Source organism: Macrotis lagotis, chromosome 4, assembly GCF_037893015.1.
Source record: "Macrotis lagotis isolate mMagLag1 chromosome 4, bilby.v1.9.chrom.fasta, whole genome shotgun sequence".
Lineage (NCBI taxonomy): Eukaryota > Metazoa > Chordata > Mammalia > Peramelemorphia > Peramelidae > Macrotis > Macrotis lagotis.
This window is the reverse complement of record NC_133661.1, coordinates 211671483-211679671: the sequence shown is the minus strand read 5'-3', so window position 1 is coordinate 211679671 and position 8189 is coordinate 211671483. Positions and strand designations below refer to the sequence as shown.

At 38.3% G+C, this 8189-nt stretch overlaps 1 pseudogene; it reads left to right on the top strand.

Moving 5' to 3' along the window:
- Positions 1–1126: 1126 nt before the first annotated feature.
- Positions 1127–7987, top strand: LOC141520291 (male-enhanced antigen 1-like; annotated as a pseudogene).
- Positions 7988–8189: the final 202 nt, after the last annotated feature.

Here is an 8189-nt window from a genome sequence, read left to right as displayed (position 1 = left end):
ATCAAGGTCAGCTACTGCACTAAACAATAAATTAAAAAGGCTACAAACCAAGACTAAAGTGGAGGTTGCTGTGCAACATTTTGTTTGCAAATGATAGTACACTTAATGCAACCTCTGAGCATGAGATGCAATCTCATGCTAGGAAAATGAGATATTGCCTTTTTTAATTATCTTAGAAAATTCTGAAGATCACATGGCAAGATAAGATCCTGGACATTAAGATTCTTTCTTGAGCTGAAAGAACCAAGTATTCAAACTCTTCTATAATAAATACAACTCCAATGGACTGGCCATGTTGTTTGAATGCCAAACATACATTTGCCTAAAAAACTATTTTACTAAAAACTCACACAAAACAAGGACTCAGAGAAAGCAAACACAAGGACACTCTCAAGGTCTCTCTCTGAAGAACTTTGTAATCAGTTATGAGACATGGGAGTCACTGGCACAGGACAATATAGTGGAGCCAAAGAAGGTATTGTGCTCTATGAGTAAAACAGAATTGCAGCAGTTCAAAAGAAAGATGATATGTGCAATTTTAGAGACATCACTATTCTAAATATTTATGTAGATTATTTGTGCTCATCCTGTGGTAGAGACTTCTGAATCCATTTTGGTCTGATGAGCCATAGTCTGACATTCTGTGTCTTGACCCTGTCATAATGATGTCATTTTGGTCCTCTTTGAGCAAGGACAACAACCAGACCAGTTGAAGAAACAAGTTCAAAAAGATTAATAAACTTGTTTAGGGGTCTTAAGGTTTTCAATGGAAGAGAAAGGATTCAAATGCAGATTTTCTTATCTGTAATCCTGTTACCAATCCTAAACTCAGTGTTCATAACATGCTGGGTCGGGATCAGTTTAGTCTATGAATTTGAAATTTGGAAAGGGTAATGATCAAATAATTAAATTCCATGCTTTATATGTGTGGACAACCATTTTCACACACACATTGACACACATTGAAAACCAATGCAGACTTTTACTTGCCATCCACTCAGTCCATTTAGTTAAAATCAAAGGTATTCAATGAAATAGCATAGTGAAAAAAATAGTATAGGACCCTTCTCCCCAGTATGTCCACAATAAAAACAGGCATACTATCCCATCAATATATACACCACAAATGGGAGAATTGGATGTGAATATGGATCACACATATAAGATATATGTGTCTTACAACCAAGAGAGGTAATCCTTGACACTATGAGACTGCCAACATCTTCTGGTGATATCACTGAACTACTCTGCTCTCTCCTGAGTCTGCTTCCCTCCCTGGATACCATATTTCTGCTGTTCCCTAATGGCACTGTCTACTAGAATGCATCTGGAGTCCTCAGAGGAAGTAGTACCTTTTTCCCATTTGGTAAACTTTAGTTCTTTTATTGAGAAAAAAAAAACAGGTCCCAGTGCTCAGACTAGGGAAACACTACTTTCTATAAGGTGAGAGGTCTGTTACCTCCAAGAGTCCTGGACTCAAAGTCTGAATTCTTTTGAAGCATAGAACAGACAACAAATTAAAGTCCTCAAGCATTTCATCTGTTTTTTTTAAGCTGACTTCCTTCTGCTAGTAGATGGAAATCTGTTTCCTGTCTCTTTCTGACCTAGAATTAGAAAATTCCCTCTAACTGGACTTAATTTCACTTCTCTTTCCAGTCAATTGATGGAGTTGCAGTCCAAATCGGACCCTATTAAAATAATTAGATCATTTCAAGTCTAAGAGCAATATAATGATCTCTTGTATTCTTTGGAGATAAAGAAAGAACCTTGATCAATTAAGAGTCTAATATTTTCCATAACCCTAGATTATCTCATCTCATGCTAAAACCTACTTCTACCTGAGTAAGCCCAGTCATCTTCTAGTCATACAAAGCTTTGTAAGAGCAGCACCATGAAGATCTAGTACCAGGCAAAAATATCAGTAAATAGAAGTAATCTTTTTTACATATAACTACCCAATATGTATCCACTGAGCCAATGACAATGGCTTCCTGGCAGTTCCATAAACAAAACACTCCATCTTTCAACTTCAGACTTCCTCTCTGACTGTTCTCCATGCTTGGAATGTTCTCTCTCTTTCACTTCAACTACTGTCTTCCTTACACTTTTTCCCAACCCCTCTTAATTCTACTTCCTTCCCTTTCTTAATTATTTCCTGTTTATCCTGTATATTAGATTGCTTTTTATATGCATGTTGTCTCCACCAACCAAACCTCCATTAGATTGAAAGCTCCTTGAAGACAGGGACTGTCCTATGTCTCTTTTTGTATGCTTCTCACTTAGCACAATGCCTAGCACATTGTAGGGGCTTAATAAACGATTATTGATTGATTGACTGAAAAATCTCCATCCTAACACTCTTGGATTCAGTTCTGGTACAAGGGTAAATTTAGGGATTATCAGGTTTCAATTTCAATTATACAGCACCTAGACTTACAAAAAAATAAGTTATAAATCATGGTAAAAAAAGGAGGCAAATAAAATCTGTAGCACACATACTTTATGTTAAGTAACTCCTGGTTACCTTTCCCATGCATTTATCTCTATTCCTCTTCCTAAGCCCCTTGCTGGATCCTATTAGCATCTTTCATTGACCTCATGAGCTGTAAAATTTATATTCACAACCAGAACCTTACTGACCTTATTTCTTTATGAAAATTAAATCTTGGCACCCACAGGTACTTTGCTTTAAAAAGCACTATCATAACCTATCACACTAGCAAGAACTTTTTTTTTAGTTTTTTTGGCAAGGCAATGGGGTTAAGTGTCTTGCCCAAGGCCACACAGCTAGGTAATTATTAAGTGTCTGAGGCTGGATTTGAACTCAGGTACTCCTGACTCCAAGGCCAGTGTTCAATCCAATGCGCCACCTAGCTGCCCTAGCAAGAACTTTTTAATTTGGTTTTCTCTTTCTCGATAACAGTTCTACTTCTTTGCTGGCAGGTATCTATTTCCCTGGGCCATTGTACAATCAAAGCACCAAAGACCATGGTGGCCTGACCGCCCTTCTCTGTAGAATACACCATGAAAATTGAGAATTTTTAATAGTACTTTTCACTACATCCTGAATATCAATGAATCTTGACTTTGTCTTTCCATTGCTTCTTGGACAGAGAGACTTTGAATGACTCTGACTTGAGAAAAGCTTACTTGCCCTCTTTTCCCCTATCCTACTGAAGTTTGCAGTAGGATTGTCAGTAGAGAACTTCTCAAATTATATTAAATCCTGAAATCCAACACTTTCTTTGGAAGCAAGAACTATCATATGTTCTTTCATCATCCTTGAGGCTCAGGTATTTATCCATCTCACATAGAATTGAAAGCCATAAGGCAGTTTAGAACTTATTTAGTCTAACCTCATACCGAAAGAGCAAACTGGGATCTAGGGAGCCGGTGTGACTTGGAAAAGATCGCACACATGGTTAGGAACAGCGTTAGAATTCCAACCTGGATCTTTTGACTGTAAAGTTTAGGTTTACTGAACAACACTGACTCAAATATTAGCTTTATCCTTTGTAGCTGCTATAGCACAAATATTTGTATGACAAGGTCTCATTCATGAGACATAATCATTTCTGGCTGCCTTTACAATGTGATCAGATCAACTCGCTGGAGAGAAGTACTGACAGCTACTGAAACTTATTTATAACTACCCTAATGCTTGTTGGGGTTTATTGTTATTTTTATTATTGTTGAGGAAATCTAAGATAAGTGTCTTAGAGCTACACAGCTAATAAGTGTCAGATTTGGGATCTGAACTAAGGTTTACTTGACTCTAGACACAGTGCTCTGAACTGAACCTAGCTTTTAGTACAATTTAACAATCATTCAGTAAGTGCTTACTATATTTGAGATACTAGGTTAGGCATTAGGAATAAAAATGGGGGGGGTGAAAATGGCCCCTGACCCCAAAGAACTTGCATCAGAAAAACTGTATGAAACCAGAAGAACCAAACACTAGAAAAGGGCCTTTTCCCCTACTCCACCTCCCCACTATTGCACTTAGTGTATTTCAATGTTTCCAAACAGAACTGCACCTAAGCCAGTTGGGGAATGGAACAATGGGGCTCTTCTTCTTCTGTTTTTCAGCCAATGTTGAGAGATGTCTTGGTGGACAGTGTGGCCTTACTGGGTGTTCTGTTTAAGGCCTCCTACTGAGAGTTGTACTGGAACAGAGCTACTCTAGCTATAATAAGCACAGGAATTATTTTTAAACCAAATACAAAATGCCAAATTGTGTAGCTAAAAATCCTAAGAGCTGGAGAAGGTAGGGAGAGTCTATTTCCCTACCAACCCAATACACTTCATTTTAAGAGCAAACAATAGCAATTTCCATATTTTCCAATTTAGATACTGAAGACACCATATTATCTTATAGACTGAATGATTTCACTCAGGTTCCAACATTACATTTCTAAATAGAAGTTTGCTTTTACCAAGAAAATTATCATAGAAATCTAGGGTAGCAGTTTGAATTTCTGCTGGGATGTCCTTAGGTAATGAATAATGGGGCCTCAAACTACCATGGACCACCAATACCTCCTATTACTGATCTGATCAGGAACTATTTATGAAGTTATATTGTTGTTTGCCCCAATATAATACAGGTTCCTGAGAGTAAGATCAGTTTCACTTTTACCTTTGTTATCCTAGGGTTTGAGGTAGTGAATAGGCACCAGCCCTGGAATCAGGAGACCCTGAGTTCAACTCTGCCCTTACTTGCTGTGAGACCTTGGGCAAGTCACTTATCCCCACTATCTTGCATCCAGAACCATCTTCGGTCATCTTGATTCATACCTGGCCACTGGACCCAAATGACTTTGGAGGAGAGTGTGAAACTGGTGACTTAGCACAGCCCCCTCATTAAAATCCAATTCATGTGCTTGTCATGATATCACCTCCCTAATGTTATGATCTTCTTTGAAAAGGAAGGACAAACATCATCATCATCATCATCATCAATTATCAGGCACTGAAACTGGAGTTAGGAAAATCTTCTTTCAAAACATGCCTCAGGAGCGGCTAGGTGGCACAGTGGATAAAGCACTGGCCCTGGAGTCAGGAGTACCTGAGTTCAAATCTGGTCTCAGACACTTAATAATTACCTAGCTGTGTGGCCTTGAGCAAGCCACTTAACCCCATTTGCCTTGCAAAAAAAAAAAAAAAAAAACCTGCCTCAAATACTTTCAACTATAAGCCCCAAAGTAAGTTGAAATCTTTCTGCTCCTCAGTTTTCTTATCGGTAAAATTAAAGGAGATGGGATTTGGATTCAGCAATTAAGGTTCTTTCCTTCTCTAAATCTATTATCCTTATCCCCACAAGCTCCACTAGTCTCCCCCACTGAAATTACTCACTTGTGAACATTATCTTCCCTTGATGGAATGGAAATTCCTTGAAGGCAAGGATTCTTTTATTTATGTTTCTATATGTCTAACATGTGTCTATTCTGCCTAACATAGTACCATTGATTGGTAAATAGATTAAACTCATCTAAAATCAGATTAATAAAGTTTGAAGAGGCCCCTAGAGACTATCTCAACCAGGAGTTCACAGGGGGCTCATGAATTCTTTTTTCTTTAAATATTTTGATATTGGCAAAAAAGAGTGCATTTTGAAAAAGGATAAAAACATCATTTGTACAAAAATATTCATAGCAGCCCTGTTTGTGGTGGCAAAGAATTGGAAATTGAGTGAATTCCAACAATTGGGGAATGGCTGAACAAATTGTGGTATATGTATGATGGAACACTATTGTTCTGTTAGAAAACAGGAGGGATGGGAATTCAGAGAAACCTGGAAGGATTTGCATGAACTGATGCTGAGCAAGATGAGCAGAACCAGAAGAACATTGTGCATCACAAGAGCAACATGGGATTGATGATCAGTCTTAATGGACTTAATTGACTGTGCTCATTTCATCAGTACAATAAGGAACAATCTTCGGGTATCTGCAATGGAGAATGCCATCTATATTCAGGAAAAGAATTGTGGAATTTGAATAAAGACCAAAGATCTTTAATTTTAAAAAAAACAATATTATCTTAAGTAATCTTGCTATCTCTTATAATTTGTTTTTTTTCCTTAAGAATATGATTTCTCTCTCAAAACATTCAATTTGGATCAATGTATAGCATGGAAACAATGTAAAGACCATCAGATTGCCTTCTGGGGAGGGAGAGGGAAATGAGATTAGGGGAAAAATTTTTAAATTCAAAAATAAATTTAAAAATATGCACATGCCAAAAAACGCATTTAAAAAAGTAATACAATCCTCATCCCAAATTCTATTCAATTCTCCATCATCTCAAGGAAGACATAAACAATGTCCTTTCACTTGCTTCCGTAGTGCCATATAGTAAACTTTCAAATACCATCTAACAATCAATCCCACATGTACAGATGAAAATCACAATACTCTCCAAATACAAAGTTTCCTAGATTCACAAAATAAGGAACATTTCACAAAGTTCACCAAATATTTCTCCTAGGCTACCTTAGTTTTAAAGGACTTTTTTTTTCAATCCCTCAAGCAAATGAAAGAATATTGGTTTCTGTCCCAAACATTGAGCTCTCCAAGCTTCTCTACAGATATTTGGGGCCCAAGGAAATGTCTAACCTAGACTTCTCTGTGCATTACCAGTTGTGCCAATATTGATGCAACTTGAGAGGCCTTTGCAGCATGACCATATTGTTGAACATAGGGGTCTCATCAGCCACTACCACGTGGATGAGGGCAGCCTTCTTTGTATCATTAAAGCTGGCAAGACTGAGATGGTTGATCTCTTTCAACTATTCCATCTGTCACTCTCTTTCTGATTCAAGAGTCCTGCTACCTCTCTTATACCTCATAGAGATGAACTTGAAGGTGTTTGTTTTTAATTTGTATTGTCTGTTCTTCTCAGAACCCATACCCAGGTCTGAAAGCTCCAAGTCCAGTGGTCATGCCACTGAACATAGTGACGCTAACTGGTTTATTGATGAGAAATCTAGTGAAATAGCAAATAATTTCCTGGAGATAAAATTCTCTTTAATTAAAGGACAATTAAAGTTTGGAGCAGTAAAGAGATTTCTTCAAATAAGAAATGGTTCTCATACCACTATGGTCATCATCTTCAAAGAGCATGGTAAAAAAAAAATATGACTCAACCAGCCATACTTTTTTTTCCCTCTCCATCTTGACCATAGGGCCTGTAATATCCATTTCTGAACAATATGGTCAATCTAGCCCTTATGGGAGGCTTATTATGGTTTTATATATATTGTTATTGTCATAGGGGGCTTGATCTTCAAAAGAAATTCATACTAATGTTTTCTTGACTAGATGATGGTCTTTCCCAAATCTATTAAGAAAATAAAATGAAGGTAATAAGTAATGTAGGCCCCCAAAAAGTACCAACTTTAGAGTCAAAGGAACTAGATTCAAGTTCTAGCTCAAAAGATTACTAGTAGTGCGGGTTCAATCATGGGCTCAGGGTAGCCCAGGCCTGCATAGCACCAGTGTTTCTGGGGGGAAGATAAGATAGGTCCTGAGCGGATCTTCCCAAATCAGAATGAGGATCTGGGGCAGCATCAGTGTCCCATAGATGGCACAGGTGACTGGAGCAGTGAAGAACATGAGGAAGAGCCTGAAGACTTGGGGCCAGGCCCAACAGACTATTCATACCAGCCTCTGAACCAGGACCCTGAGCAAGAAGAAGTTGAACTGGTACCAGTGGAAGGTACTGACAATGCTGTCACTGCCATTTAAGAAAGTATACAGGCCCTGGGGCTGCACCTGAGGATGAGAAGGGAGTTGTAGCACTAAGCAGCAGAAGCTCCATACCCATGGACCCAGAACACGTGGAGCTGGTCAAATGGACAATGGCTGGAGTAAGTCTGCCCACCCCACGAGTCTCTACTTGGGCCCAGGAGATTGCAGATACCCAATGGGAGAATGTGGTACAGAAGATTCTACAGGCTCGACAGGCAACCTCTACATGGAAATGACTACCATTGAGAACAGCCTCATTTCTTTTTTTCTTCAATTCCAGACCTAGTTCTATCTTGATACACAACTGGATAAATTCCTAATCTCAAACTATTTGTTCCTCTTATTCCCTTCTACATCACAGAAAGTGTTTGTAGAAAGTACCTGGGTGTTTGGCACACTGTAGAGGATTAATAAAAGCTAGTTTCCTTCCTTCTTCCC